We start from the raw sequence: 14,847 nt of genomic DNA on the forward strand, positions 1-14,847 counted from the left end.
CTATCTGTTTATGACAGAGGGTTTATCCCTTCACCCTCCCATTACCGGGTCCTTCTTGCGTACACACAGAGCAGCAATACCCAAAGTCCCAAGGTGCAAACAATTAGATGTTTATTGGATTGAACTTCCAGCAAGCAACGATTCCAGTTTCCTTCCTCAGTGTCCCCATCCCAGCCCTGATGCCACAGAGCCTTGCCTGTGTCCCTGTTCCCATTCTCCCCCTTAGCAAAACATCGGACATGTGGTGACACATTTCCTGATAGGGCCAGGCATCAAGGTGGAAGGTGTTGATATTCCATTTGTCCCACTGCCCCGTGTGTAGTACAGTGCCCTGCACCTTCTCTCATACGGGTGTGTCACACCTGTTCCAATTAGCATCCAGACTTCCCACTATAGTGGGCCCGAGAAGGTTGGGTCCAGGTTATCTAGTACAGGGGGGAGGGGCTTACTCCATTACTTCTAGGTTATTTCCATAGGCAACGTAACACAAGTATACTTAGCAATACACCAGCCGCTGTAATAATCCACAGCAACACCGAGAGACCTGAGCACTGCAGCATGGTCCAACATCCCGGCCACCACCGAAACACCTCCTCTCCTCCTTTGACGGGGTCAAGCCCTTAACATGTCCAGTTGCTGGCAGTTGCAATACGCTGCCGCTGCAGGTTTTCGTGCTTTTGTCCATATAAGTCCATTGAATGTCCACAGAGAAATGGGTTAGTGTCCAAACCAACTTAACCGCATGGTGTGGAATCAGGCGGTATGCGCTGGTTCGATTATTCACAGCAGTAAGAGTCACAGATCCATCTGTGCACCAAAGCCCAGAGAGCAGTGTGTAGTGTAGAATTTGGTTAGGGGCTGGTGTAATTGTGCCCCCAGTAATATGTACATTTCCAGCAAAACACCTCATACACAGTACACCCAATTGTCCACCCCTTGCCACGGGCCATTGGGTGTGCTCCTCCATGGCCATCAGGGAGGGGCACAGTCAAACATTTTCTCTGGATTTACACCATTTTACACACCCCTGCATTGATTCCCACCGAGCAAATCCCCTTCTCATTATTCCCATAGGGCTTGTGGGGCCCACCTTAGCTGCCGATTCACTTCCAGATACCAAGGTAGCTATTACACAGGTGCTGGCCTCCTTGTCGAGCATTTTGAATTTCCATACATATCTTCCCCCAGGTCAACCTTTTGAAGCCATCCCCACTCATGTCATGAGGTTTTTCTGTTCATTGAAACACAACAATGCTAACAACAAGACAAACACCACAGACAAACAACACAAAACATAGATTCATGGTATTATGGGTTATTCTTTTGCTGGTGCCAGCTTGCTTGTAGAGTGTCTGAAAAACAAACAATTTCCACCCCTCCCCCCCCCCGTTGGTGGGGACAGATTAGTGCTTAATAATAATACCACTTCCTTTTACAAATGTCCTTGCTAATTGCAGGAAAAACAGAATAATTACCTCCAGGCTGTCCTTACTGTGGTCTATCATCAGATAGTGAATTACCCCACTCGCTGGTCATTTATGAAATTCATGAGGTGGTGTGCCTCAGTTTCCCCTCTTGTACAACAGACCAGGTTTGCAATAGTTTCTCTGCTGTACTAACCTTTAAGTTTATCCTCAGGTAATAGCTGAGAGACAGCTTTAGATTTAGCTTTAGCACTGTACATACACATACACACTCCTTAGGATTAACCTGTCCCCCTTATTTTCAGGTTTGACTTGTTTTTTCACCTCCCTTTCCTGGAGGGCCACAATCTGAGTCTTCCAGTAGCTTGGTTGCTGACCAGAGTATTTATTATTTGCAGCTTCTTTGTGCTGCCACTGATGGGCAGTTATCTCCTTCCCCCATCAGCTAGGTCATTTGCATTCACCCCGGTTTTCGGGCTTGCTTTTGGATCCAAAGCCATCAGCAGCTCAGAGACACAATCAACTTCCACCGGAGTTCTGATTGCTTTCCACTTTCATCTTCTGCTTCAAAACACACAGATCTGAAAAAGAAACCTCAACCTATTGTGGCTCCCTTTGGAGCCCTAATAGGGTTTTAATTAAGTACCATGTTTTGTTTACATTTCCTTTACTCATCCTCCAATATACACTGCACACGTCCTGGGAAAACGCACATTCCTTCCATAGTTTAATCTTCATGACATTATATTACAAACCATAAGTCTCAGTTTAGGTTTTTAAAACCTTACACAATTACACACACCATTTTGTTTTGTCTAACATCCCTTGCACTGCAATAAATTTTTTTTACACAACTGTACCCCGATTACACATCCATCTTGTACAACCAGAGACAGCCAGGGGCAGGCAAGTTAAGTGCCAATAGAAACCCCGGACATTCCTTTAGTGATTTTGCTTACATTACCCAGGAGTCAAATCATTTTGATGAGATTATCTCTCCGCCTGCTGCCAGCAGCCGTCCCCTATAGACCATTTCTGTGGGCAAAGGGCCCATTTCCCCTCAGAATGGCTGTAAAGGCTTCTGGGGACAAAACGTAGTGGTGGTAGTAGCCACTTTACCTGACCTTCTTGTATAATTTAATTACTAAGCTTCCATCCAACATGAGTGCACAGAGCTGCACATACACTTACATTTATATAACTGGGTTTTATTATTAAACCAAAAACTGCCTTCTTGTAACACCACAACTGTTGCCTTTTGCTATTTCCACAACTCCCAAATGTTTACTTTCCTCCAAACTCTGTATTATTAATTTTTGCAAAGCCCTGGGCAGCTGCACTGCAGTGCTGGGGTGACTCTGCAGGGGGAGAAGCTGCTGTGGAGCAATGTAGAGCAGGTGCAGGAAGGAGCCGGGGTCACTATTCACATTCTGAACTGCACAATTTTCCATATTTGGGAATGTCCGAGAACGATTCTAAGGGGAAGGTGAATGCAGAGCAGTGACACTGGAGATGCCCAGACCTTCAACGGGGGCGGTGTGGAAATTAATAATGGGAAGATCATTTGCGAAATTAGTCGTCACTGACAAGATTTGTCCCTGTTCTCATTTCACATTGTGGTGTTATTTAGCAGAATCAGGACATATTTTTACTATGTTAATTAAACACAGAATTTTATTTAACTGAGCCAAAAACTTAGTGTCACTTATTTTTTTCTCTGTCCTAACAAGAACTAAATGAATTTTGTGACTTTCTGGAAAGTGCAGCGAGATTAAATGTGGGGAATTCAGTCTCTGTGTTTGTGAGCTGATGTTTTCCTCTCACAGGTCAGTGCCTGCATTGAAATACCAAGAGGGATCTAAGGGCTGGTGTACGCTGGGCACAGGGGTGTTTGCAGAAGGGGCGGGGCCTCAGGTGGAAGGGGCGGGGCAGGGCGTTAGTCTCCCCCAGATGGCGGTTCACGCCCTGCCCATGGTGTTGCAAGGAAAGAGGCTGCCCAGGCTGCACTTGTAGCGAGGTTCCCCCACTAGGTGGCCGCGCAGAGGCTGCAGGAGACAGGCAGGTGACAGCAGGGGAAGTGGTGACCAGGGGTGGCTCTAGTAATCCGGCTGCCCCAAGCAGGGCGGCATGCAGCAGGGGACGCGCTGCCGGGTGCCGGTCCCGCGGTTCCAGGGGATGTGCCTGCAGAGGGTGCGCTGGTCCCGCGGCTCCAGTGGAGCTTCCGCAGGCATGCCTGCGGGAGGTCCGCCGGACCCGCCTGCCGCCCTCCTTGGAAAATGCCGCCCCATGCACGCGCTTGGCACGCTGGGGTCTAGAGCTGGCCCTGGTGGCGACACAGGAGCTGTCAGCAGCAGGGTGAAGGACAACGCCGTGGAGCGGCAGCGACGCAGAGTGAACAGGGGAAACCGAGAGCCACTTGAAGGAATGGCAGCAGCAGAAGCTGAGGTTTTGCTTAATGCCTTTGCCCACTGCTGTTTTCTGCCGGTCGCTGGGTGACGGTTCCTGCCCGTGGCAGCTGGGGGCTGTGGGGTCCCCTTGCTGCCCGTGGCGGCTGGAAGCCGTGGGGTCCTCTCGCTGCCCGTGGCAGCCGGGAGCCGTGGGGTCCCCTCACTGCCTGTGGCGGCCGGGAGCCGTGGCATCCCGATGGCAGCTGGGGGCTCTGGCATCCACCTGCAGTGGCTGGGAGCTACCAGGCCATCTGCAATGTCATTTGGCTGCGGCTTCTCCTCACCCCGCCCCCCGGTGACTGGGAACGCCAGGCTCTGCCTGCAGTGTCTGAGAGCTGGGGGCTCCCTCTCTTGCCTGTGGCAGCTGAGGGCTGCCTGTGGCAGCTGGGAGCTCCAGGGTCTTCGGAGCTGCAGAGTCTATTAGCAATGACATGGGGCTGCAGGGTCCTCACGCCATCAATGCCTATTGGGAAATCCTGTGTCCATCCGCAGCCCCTGGGAGCTCTGGGGTCCGCTCGTAGGGGCTGAGAGCTGCAGGGTCCATACGCAGTGGGGTGGGGCTGTGGGGGCTCCCCGCCACCCATGGCTGCTGCTGTTGTAGGAGCAGCAGTGATTTCTATGCTCAAAAGGTCTGTTATACTTCCCCTGCTCCCGCTTTTGTCTCCTCTCCCTCTCTGAATGCCTGTGAAGTGGCTTTTCCCCTCCCGCTCCCCCGTGGAATGCTGGTGGGATGAATGGGCTGGTTGAAGAGCAGAAGAGCTCCCAGGTAGACAAGGTGTCTGGGACGCTAATTAGGCAGCGCTCACACACCCAGAGCATGGACACTGCCCAAGGTGGAGTGTGACCAACCAGATGCAGCCAAGTCATCTCTAGTCGCAGGCCATGAGCAGGCCCTTAAAAGGGGAAGGAGCCCTGTGCTCAGGAGAGCACTCACAAGCTTGTACCTCCAGTGAATGCCCTTTGTCCGGACCGCCTGGCCAGTGGTTCTCTGCATTGTATTTCATTGTGCCTCAGGAAGACTTACCTTCATCGCACCATCCATAGCTGCGCTGTGGGACACTTACCTTGCAGAATCCTGACATCTCCAGTTCCCTGCCAGTCCTGGGAGTGTGAGTATGCGAGTGTGAGTGTGACACCCCCCTCTTCTTCTTTTGAGCTTAGCTGTCAGTATAATAAACGTGCTGCTTTCTGCCAAACTCTGGTGTGTCATTAGTTCTCCCTACACTGACTAGCTGGCCCAATTTTGGGTAACACCTGCGATAAACTCAACCCCTGCAGGATAGAGGGTGGTGAAATGAGCTGAGAAAAAAGCCTTGGCATCAGCAGGGGAAAGCTTGGGGACCTTGGCCAGTCACCTTTTGAAGCCTTGTGGCTTGGCTTCCTCTGAACTTGGAGATTGGCCTATGGCGGCCGGCTCTTCCTGCTGCCTCCTCTGTGTGACTTGCCAAAGGAGGGAGTGAGGCAGGAATGGGGAAAAAGAGGAAAGTCGAGCTAAGGAAGGCAGGGCAGAAGCTAAGCACCTCAGTGCGGCTAAGTGGGGTTAGTAGAGCGTCACCATTTGTTCTGCAAAGCCTGGGGAGGTGCGGTTGGCTACTGGGAGGTAGAATCCTGTGCCTGCCTCTTGGCTTCCCAGGGATGGCTACTTGCAGCCCAGGAGAAGGACAGTTCTGGGTGAAAGGAAGACAAGCAAAGCTCTGGGAGGAAATTTGGGTGCGGGGTGCTGGCTCTGCGCTGGGGGAGGGGGTTGGGGTGCAGGAGGGGTGGCACTTACCCTGGGCACTGCAGCTCCCAAAGTGACCGGTACACACAACCCTCTGGCAGAAGCTCCTAGGTGGGCCGTGCCAGGGGGTCTCTGTGCACCGCTGCCTGCAGGCACTGCCCCCAGAGCTCCCATTGGCTGCAGTTCCTGGCCAATGGCCGCTGCAGAGTTGGTACTCGGGGCAGGAGCAATGAATGGAGACACTTCCCCCGCCCCGGGGATGCTGGGAAATGCCGTCCATTTCTGGGAGTGGCACGGAGGGACGGAGGCAGAGTGGGCAGGGAGCCACCTTAGTGCTGCTGGCACATCTCTGCACACCCATGGTGGGAGGGGAGCAGAGAGCCTCCATGTGCTGCCTGGGGTAAGGGCAGTGCACAGAGCTGCCTCCCCTCCCGGGTCTATTACGGGAGTGGGTGGGTGGGGTCTTTTGGCCTGCAAGGTGCAGCAGGTCGGACTAGACGATCACACTGGTCCCTTCTGACCTTAAAGGCTCCGAGTCTAAAAGGGAGAGGGAAGTAAAGGAAGTTTTTAAAAAAAATAAACCAAACATTGTAATAACAGGATAACTCCAACAGCTCATTGTACAGTCCTTCCCCTTTCTTCCTCCATTGTGTGTTGAATGACCTGCAGGACATTGATTCTCTCATTCCCTTGGTAAACTGATACAATGTGACTGAAATAAAACCAATTCCCAGGGGAGAAAACATCATATCTCTGCATTGGCTGGGAATCAAACCCAGGTCAACTGTTTGGAAGGCAGCTATGCTCACCACTATACCACCAATGCATCTGGCAAAAATGCTACTTATGCTTGCCTAATGAGGCTAGAGTAGCATTGAGGAGATTTTCTGCCTGTTAAAATGTACTGGATTCTCATCACTAAAAAAAAAACACCTCCATCTTCACTTGGGTTTGAACCATCTGCCTTTCAATTAGCCACCAAAGTTGTTAATCACAGGGTATGTCTACACTACGGGATTATTCCAATTTTACAGAAACCAGTTTTTGGAAACAGATTGTATAAAGTCGAGTGCACGCAGACCCACTAAGCACATTAATTCGGCGGTGTGCATCCATGTACTGAGGCTAGCGTCAATTTCTGGAGCGTTGCACTGTGGGTAGCTATCCCATAGCTATCCCATAGTTTCTGCAGTCTCCCCCGCCCATTGGAATTCTGGATTGAGATCCCAACGCCTGATGGGGCAAAAACAGTGTCATGGGTGATGCTGGGTAAATGTCGTCAGTCAATCCTCCCTCTGTGAAAGCAATGGCAGACAATCATTTTGCGCCCTTTTCCCTGGATTGCCCAGGCACACGCCATAGCACAGCAACCATGGAGCCCGTTCAGGCTTTTTTCACTATCACCATATGTCTACTGGATGGTGCTGACAGACGCGGTACTGCAGCGCTACACAGCAGCATCCCCTTGCCTTTTGCAAGTTGGGAATGGTTGGGTCATTACACTAATTGAATCTATTTCCCTATGTTAAGTTCTCCTCACACCTTCTATGGGCCATCTTAATTATCACTTCAAAAAGTTTTTTTTCCTCCTGCTAATAATTGCTCATCTCAATTGATTAGACTTTTCCTGTTGTTATGCATACTTCCACCTTTTCATGTTCTCTGTATGTATAAATATCTCCTGTCTGTATGTTCCATTCTATGCATCCGAAGAAGTGAGCTGTAACTCACGAAAGCTCATGCTAAAATAAATTTGTTAGTCTTTAAGGTGCCACAAGTACTCCTGTTCTTTTAGCAAAGATGGTTACCAACCATACTGTCCCGTCTGCTGCTTTGCAACTTGACAATGACAATTGCCAGTTATACTGTACCGTTTGTTGCTGTCATGGGTGCTCCTGTCTGGCCTCGGTGAGGTCGGCCAGGTGTGCATGGACAAAAATGGGAATGACTCCTCAGGTCATTCCCTTCCTTAAGTTTTGTCTAAAGGGAGAGTCAGTCCTGTCTGGACTATCGGGCAAGCCTACTAAAGAACCAGAGAGGCAAACGGCCGCTCTGGGTCAGAGCCCCAGACACCCCACAGAAATGATGAGCTGCATGCCATTCTAGGGAGTGCCCCTGCAACAACCCCACCCATTGCTTCCCTCCTCACCCACACCTCCTGCACTACCGTGGCAGTTATCCCCCCATTTGTGTGACAGAGTAATAAAGAATGCAGGAATTTGAAACAACACTGACTTTATTGTCTCTGCAAGTAGAGCTCAAAGGCGGGAGGGGAGGGCAGCCTCCAGCTGCTATGATATTGCAGGCAGGACTGAATCTCCATTAGACAAAGCTTAAAGAAGAGAATGACCTGGGAGTCATTCCCATTTTTGCCCTGGTGCCCCTGGGCGACCTCACCGAGGCCAGCCAGGAGCACTCACGGGATGACGATGACGCATACCAGTCCTACTGTACCGTCTGCCATCGGGAAGGGAAGGGAAGGGAAGGGGATGCTGCTGTGTAGTGCTGCAGCACTGCGTCTGACAGCAGCATCCAGTAGACATACGGTGACATTGGAAAAAGGCAAGAAATGATTTTTTCCCCTTTGCTTTCACAGGAGGAGGGAGGGGGGGCAACGACATATACCCTGAACCACCCGCAACAATGTTTTTTACCCTTCAGGCTTTGGGAACTCAGCCAAGAATTGAAATGGTTTTCGGAGAGTGCAGGAACTGTGGGATAGATACAGTCATCAGTCGCCCCTCCCTCCGTGAGCGTCCATTTCATTCTTTGGCTTTCTGGTACGCTTGTCTCAGCTCCTTAAGTTTCAGCACTGTATTGAATCCCTGTTGTGGCCTCTGTCTATCATGGCCTTGGAGATTTTTTCAAATGCTTTGGCATTTTGTCTTTTGGAACCGATTTCTGATAGAACAGATTCAGCTCCCCATACAGAGATCAGCTTCAGTATCTCCCATATGGTCCATGCTGGAGCTCTTTTTTGATTCTGGGACTTCATGGTCACCTGTGCTGATCAGCGCTCCACGCTGGGCAAACTGGAAATTAAATTCAAAAGTTCGCAGGGCTTTTCCTGTCAACCTGGCCAGTGCATCCGAGTTCAGATTGCTGTCCAGAGCGGTCACAATGGTGCACTGTGGGATAGCGCCCGGATGCCAATACCATCGAATTGCGGGCACACTAACCCTAATCCGACATGGCAATAACGATTTCAGCGCTATTCCCTTCGTCGGGGAGGAGTACAGATACCAGTATTAAGAGCCCTTTATATCGATATAAAGGGCTTCGTTGTGTGGATGGGTGCAAGGTTAATGCGATTTAACACTGCTAAATTCGATATAAACTCGTCGTGTTGACAATGAGGCTAATCATCTAGTGGAACAAGCTCTGCAAGGGACGTGGTTAATTCCCCATCACTGCCCTGTGTAAATCAAGACCGCAGCTCTTGCTGCAAGACACCTGGTGTGTGGGTGTCCCTGTTCCCCCTTCAGAACCTCTGGTACATGGTGCTTCCCTCCTCCCAGTTCAAGATCCCCGTCATGTGGATGCTCCCATCCAGGATCTCTGGTGGGTGTCTCTGTCCCCCACCCCATGAACTAGCTCCAGTGTGTGGTTTCCCCCGCCTGCCCCTAACCGGGATCTGTGGGTGTCTCTGTTCCCCTTTTCAAGATCCGTGTTGCTTGGGTGCGTCCCTCCCCCCAAGTCAGAATCCCCAGCGTGTGGGTGCTCCCAACCCCCCCTCTAGGCTCTGAGGGGGGTGTCTGTGTAAAAAGAGACTGTGTCTCACTGTCTTGCCCAGGCTACACTGCAGGGGCTATTCACAGGCACAATCCCACTACTGATCGGCACGGGAGTTTTGACCTGCTCTGTTTCTGACCTGGGCCGGTTCACCCCTCCTTAAGCAACCTGGGGGCCACAAGCTTCCCCAGGATCACCATGTTGATGCTGAACTTAGTGCGGACACCCGATCAGCACAGCCCCCCGCAGCCCAGAACTCCTGAGCTCAAGCGATGCGCTGGCCTCAGCCTCCTCAAGAGCTGGGATCACAGGCACCAGCCACGGGACCCAGCTGGTTACAGAGTCTCCCGCTTCCAGTGTCAGGCCCAGCCTGGGAGCTCTGCACTCTGAGCGGGTGGAAGTGGAGCCTGGAGCTGAGCTGATGCGCTGAGGGTTATTTGCACTGCGCGCTTCACACAGAGGTGAAAACACGGGGCACAGATCTTTGAGCACAACCCTCGTCCTGAGGAATGGGGGGGGGGCTGCATAAAGAGAGACCGGCTCTCCCTGGCGGGGCTGCAGCAGCTCTTCACAGGGGCAGTCCCACTGCCAATTAGTACCAGAGTTTTGAAAGCCTCCTTTCCTGGGCTGACCTGGCTCCCCTCTCGCTAGGGGGAACTGGGGGCCCCAAACTTCCCAGAAACCATCATAGCGAGGCCAACCTGAGCACAGACACCTGCTCAGCACCCCGGGGTGCAGCCCTGGACTCCGGCAATCAGCTACACTCAGCTGCCCACCCAACAAGCGTTACACGCAGGAGCCTTCGTGCCCCGCGTGTTCAGGTCCCTCCCAGTGCCAGCTTTAAACTCCGCTGCTCAGTTCTAAGCGTTGGCCACATGGGGGCAGCCTGGAGCTCAGCCAATGCCTCCCGTTGCTGGTTGCATTTCCCGCTCCTCGTGGCAGGTTCACACCCCGCAGGCAGATCTCTGAATCGGAGCCGAACTGTTCCCCAAATCCAGCGCTTTAGCAGCAGCTTTGCTAGGAAAGCGCTGACGTCCCCAAGTAAAGTAAGAGCCAGAGCGCTGTGTCCAGGATCTTCTATCGGGCCCCTCACCGTGGTGTCTGTCAGGCGCAAGGAGAAACCAGGGAAATGTTTTCATGGCGTTTAAGGGCAGAAGGGGCCATTAGCTCAGCTAGTCTGACCACCGAATAACACAGAATTACACCATGACACATATTGATCCCACAGACCTTAGATAGATCAAAGCGTTTCAGCCCTCAGGAAGGAGGCTAAACTGGGTGCCAGAGGCAGCGAACAAGGGGCCCCCAAGGCAATGGCAGGGAACTGACGAGGTGAAATATGCCCCGATGATCCCAGCAGGCGACCCACCCCCATGCTGCAGAGGTGGGAGTCCCTGTTCCTCCTGCCCTTAAGAATCTCTGGTGGTAAGTGGGTCCCCCCAGTTCCCCAGATAAGAATCCTCCATGTGGTTTCCCTGGCTTCACCTCCAGATAAGAACATTGTGTGGAGGGAGTGGGAGGAAGGTTGTCTGGCAGATATGAAAAGGGGGACTGTGTCTCCCTTTCTGGCCCAGGCTCCTGGGAGGAAGTGATCTCAGTGTGTCTGGCTGTCTCCATTCCTCCCACCCATAAGAATCCCTGGTGTGTGGGTGCACCCTAGACCATTAAGGATCTCTGGTGGGTGGGTGTCTCTCTCGCCCTAGTCAGGACCTCTGGGGCATGGCTGTATAAAAAGAGACTTTGACTCACCCAGGCTGGGCTGCCATCATGGAACAGACCAGGTCCTTCTGTGGAGGGTTTGCGTTCCTCCAAGGACGTGATCTCAGTGTGTGTGGGTGTCCCTGTCCCTTCAACCCTTAACAATCCCTGGTGCGTGGGTGCGCTGGGCCCCATTATAATCCCCTCTGTCTTACCCCCCATGAGAGATCTGGTGGATGTGGGGGTTCTCCATGCTACTGGGGGTGTCTGGTGCCCCTGTCCCTCCTGGTTAATAGTGGAGTGTGTGGGTGTCTCCCCGCCTGTTAAGGATCCGTGTTGTGCGGATGCCCCTGTTCTTCTCATTAAGAATGGTGCAATGGAGCATAAGGGTGTGTCCCGCCACCCCATGAACTAGCTCCCGTGTGTGGTTCCCCTGCCCCCATCCAGGCTCTGTGGTGTGTGGGTGTCTCTGTTCCTCTTTTCAAGATCCGTGTTGCTTGGGTGCATCCCTCCCCCCAAGTCAGATTCCCCAGCGTGTGGGTGCTCCCATCCCCTCATCCAGGCTCTGTGGAGTAGGGGTGTCTAAAAAGAGACTGTGTCTCACTGTCTTGCCCAGGCTACGCTGCAGGGGCTATTCACAGGTGCAATCCCACTACTGATCAGCACAGGAGTTTTGACCTGCTCCGTTTCCAACCTGGGCCGGTTCACCCCTCCTTAGGCAACCTGGAGACCCCAAGCTTCCCTGGGATCACCATATTGATGCTGAACTTAGTGCGGACACCCGATCGGCACAGCCCCCTGCAGCCCAGAACTCCTGAGCTCAAGCGATCCGCCAGTTTCAGCCTCCCCAGGCGCTGGGATCACAGGCACCAGCCACAGAACCCGGCTTGCTTTACAGTTTGGCAGCTGGAGCTTTAAACTCTGCTTGTGAGCTCTGTGCCTTGGCCAGACAGGGACAGCCTGGAACTGGGAAATGCTCCTGCTCCCCCCACCCCCGTCTCATGTCGAGCTGCAGGCGCCGCTGTCCTCCCAGGTAAGATCCTGGATGTTTCGGTGCCCCCTTTCCCTGCCCAGGTGTCCGGGTACCTCTGCCCCCCATACAGAATCCTGGATGTGTGGGTGTCCGTCCCTCTGCAGAGGATCCCGGAGTGTGGATGCCCTTTTCCCCCCCTACAAGATCCTGGGTGGGTGGGTGCCACTCTCCCCCCAGTAGATCTCTGGTGGGTGGGTCCCCAGGGTGTGAGTGCTCCCATCCCCCGATACAGGCTGGGGTGGGGTATGACTGGCTCTCCCTGTCCTGCCCAGGCGGTGCTACAGCAGCTGTTCACAGGGGCAGCAACCCCACTGTCACCCTGCAGCTTTAACCTGCTCCAGGGGTGACCTGCTTCACCCTCCTGTGGGAGCCCGGGGACCCCGAACTTCCCAGAATCACCTGATTGATGCCGAGCTTAGCACAGACACCAGCTCAGCCTGGCAGGGAGCTGCCCTGAGCCCTGACAATCAGCTTCCCTCCGCCTCCTGCTGCACAGCGAGGATCCCACGCGAGAGGCTTTGGGCCCAGTTTGTTCAGGAGCGTCCCAGGCTCCAGCTGTAAACTCTGCTGGTCAGTTCTAATCTTTGGCCACACGGGGGCAGCACTAACGGTCCCATCTAAACGCTGTTTGCGTTCGGCCCTTCGGATCGCAGATTGTAACCCGCGGGCAGATCTCTGAGTGCAGCCAAATCCCTCCCCAAACTGAACATTGAAGCAGCAGCTCCCATTGGAAAGATCAGGATTTTTGCCTTTAAAAACAAGGGAAATGTCTCCAGCGAGAGACTGAAGAAGCTCAATTGATTTCATTGACTGGAGGTTAAGAGGCGATTTAATCACTGATTTAAATACGTTTTTCAAATTCCCAGAGGGGGGGATATGTGATTTAAAGGGTTCTTTAATTCACCAGACAAAGACTGAACAAGACCCCATTGCCTTGCAGTCGATGCCTGAAAATCCCAACTGGAAATGACCATTTTTTAACCGTGAGGCTAATTATCTGGTGGAACAAGCTCCGCAAGGGAGGTGGTAAATTCCCCATCACTTGCAGTTTGTAAATCAAGACCGCAGCTCTTGCTGCAAGACACCTGGTGTGTGCGTGTCCCTGTTCTGCGTTTCGGGATCCCTGGTACATGGTGCCTCCCTCCCACCAGTTCAGGATCCCCACAATGGGAGCTCCCATCCCCCCCTACAGTCTCTGCAGGGGAGGGGGGGGTGTATAAACAGAGACCGTGTCTCACTGTCTTGCCCAGGCTACGCTGCAGGGGCTATTCACAGGCGCGATCCCACTACTGATCGGCACGGGAGTTTTGACCTGCTCCGTTTCCGACCTGGGCCGGTTCACCCCTCCTTAGGCAACCTGGGGAGCCCAAGCTTCCCCAGGATCACCATATTGATGCTGAACTTAGTGTGGACACCCGATCGGCACAACCTCCCGTGGCTGGGAGCTCTGGGATACACCCACAGCAGCTGAGAGCTGTGGGGTCCATCCGTGGTGGCATGGGCCTGTGGGAGCCCCTTCCGACACTGGTGGCTGATAGCTGTGGGGCCCCCACCGGCCGACAGCTCCACTCTTGCTGCCCCAGGGCTGAGGTGGAAAATGTCACTGAGATCTCTGAAAGTCACAAATTCTTTGACCCCCTTTAGATAATCTTAGCCTTAATCGTTGTTGACTGTCTCTCTCAATCTAGTGGTCTGCTCTAGCGCGGATGGGACAGGGAAGACAGAAGCTCACCTCCCAGGACAGGTTTGGGCAGCAATGGCTCTTGGGCTATTTGCTGTGCGTGCAGAGGACTTGTCCAGGCCGGTGGAGCAGCTCAGCCAGATGAGGAGCTGGAAGAAGGAGACCTGAGCAGCCTGGACATCCCACTTTTTCTCCACAGCCACTGCCTATCAGCAGGATTCCTCCTTCTCCTCAGTGAGACCAAATCTGAGCACCTCGACAGCCGGTCTGTCTGCTGCACCCCAGTCCCCCGTTCCTAAGCCTCCCCAGGGCCGCCCAGAGGGGGGGGCAAGAGGGGCAATTTGCCCCAGGCCCCGCGTCCCGCAGGGGCCCCCAGGAGTGTGTTCCGGGGCCCCCGGAGTGTTTCCCCTCTTCCCGCGGCTCCGGTTGAGCTCCCGCAGGCATGCCTGCGGCAGGTCCACCGGAGCCCGGGACGAGTGGACCTGCCGCAGGCATGACTGCGGAGGGGGGCGCTCGTCCCGCGGCTCGGCTGGACCTCCCGCAGGCATGACTGCGGAGGGGGGCGCTCGTCCCGCGGCTCGGCTGGACCTCCCGCAGGCATGACTGCGGCAGGTCAACCGGAGCCGCGGGAACACGGCACCCGCCGCAGTCATGCAGGTCCGCTAGTCCCGGGCTCCGGTCGACCTGCCGCAGGCATGCCTGCGGGAGCTCAACCGGAGCCAAATGCCGCCCCCCAGGGAAAGGGCTGCCCCACGCGCCTGCTTGGCGCGCTGGGGTCTAGAGCCGCCCCTGAGCGGGGGCCCCCTGCCGCCGAAGACCCCGGGCCCCCGGAATTCTCTGGGCGGCCCTGAGCCTCCCTGCCAAAGTCCTGCACCTGGCTCCAGAGAATTAAGTCTCACATCTCACTGGGAACTCTACTTCTTGTGCCCAGAGAGTCTCGGCCCCACTCAGTAGCGGACCTGAGAAACACAGTCTCTGCCTTTTCCAAATAAGTGCTTGGAAAGGTTTTGTTTCTGTGACCACGTGGCCTGATGGATAAGGCGTCTGACTTTGGATCGAGGGTTTGAGTCCCTTTGTGGTTGTGTTTATGCAGTTTTACCTTTGGGCTAAAA

At 53.8% G+C, this 14,847-nt stretch overlaps 1 non-coding gene across 1 annotated transcript; it reads right to left on the minus strand.

Moving 5' to 3' along the window:
* Positions 1-6,345: 6,345 nt before the first annotated feature.
* TRNAG-UCC lies at positions 6,346-6,417 on the minus strand. The gene has a single exon. It is a non-coding gene; the product is annotated as a tRNA-Gly (tRNA).
* Positions 6,418-14,847: the final 8,430 nt, after the last annotated feature.

Source organism: Mauremys mutica, unplaced genomic scaffold (assembly GCF_020497125.1).
Source record: "Mauremys mutica isolate MM-2020 ecotype Southern unplaced genomic scaffold, ASM2049712v1 Super-Scaffold_100100, whole genome shotgun sequence".
Classification (NCBI taxonomy): domain Eukaryota; kingdom Metazoa; phylum Chordata; order Testudines; family Geoemydidae; genus Mauremys; species Mauremys mutica.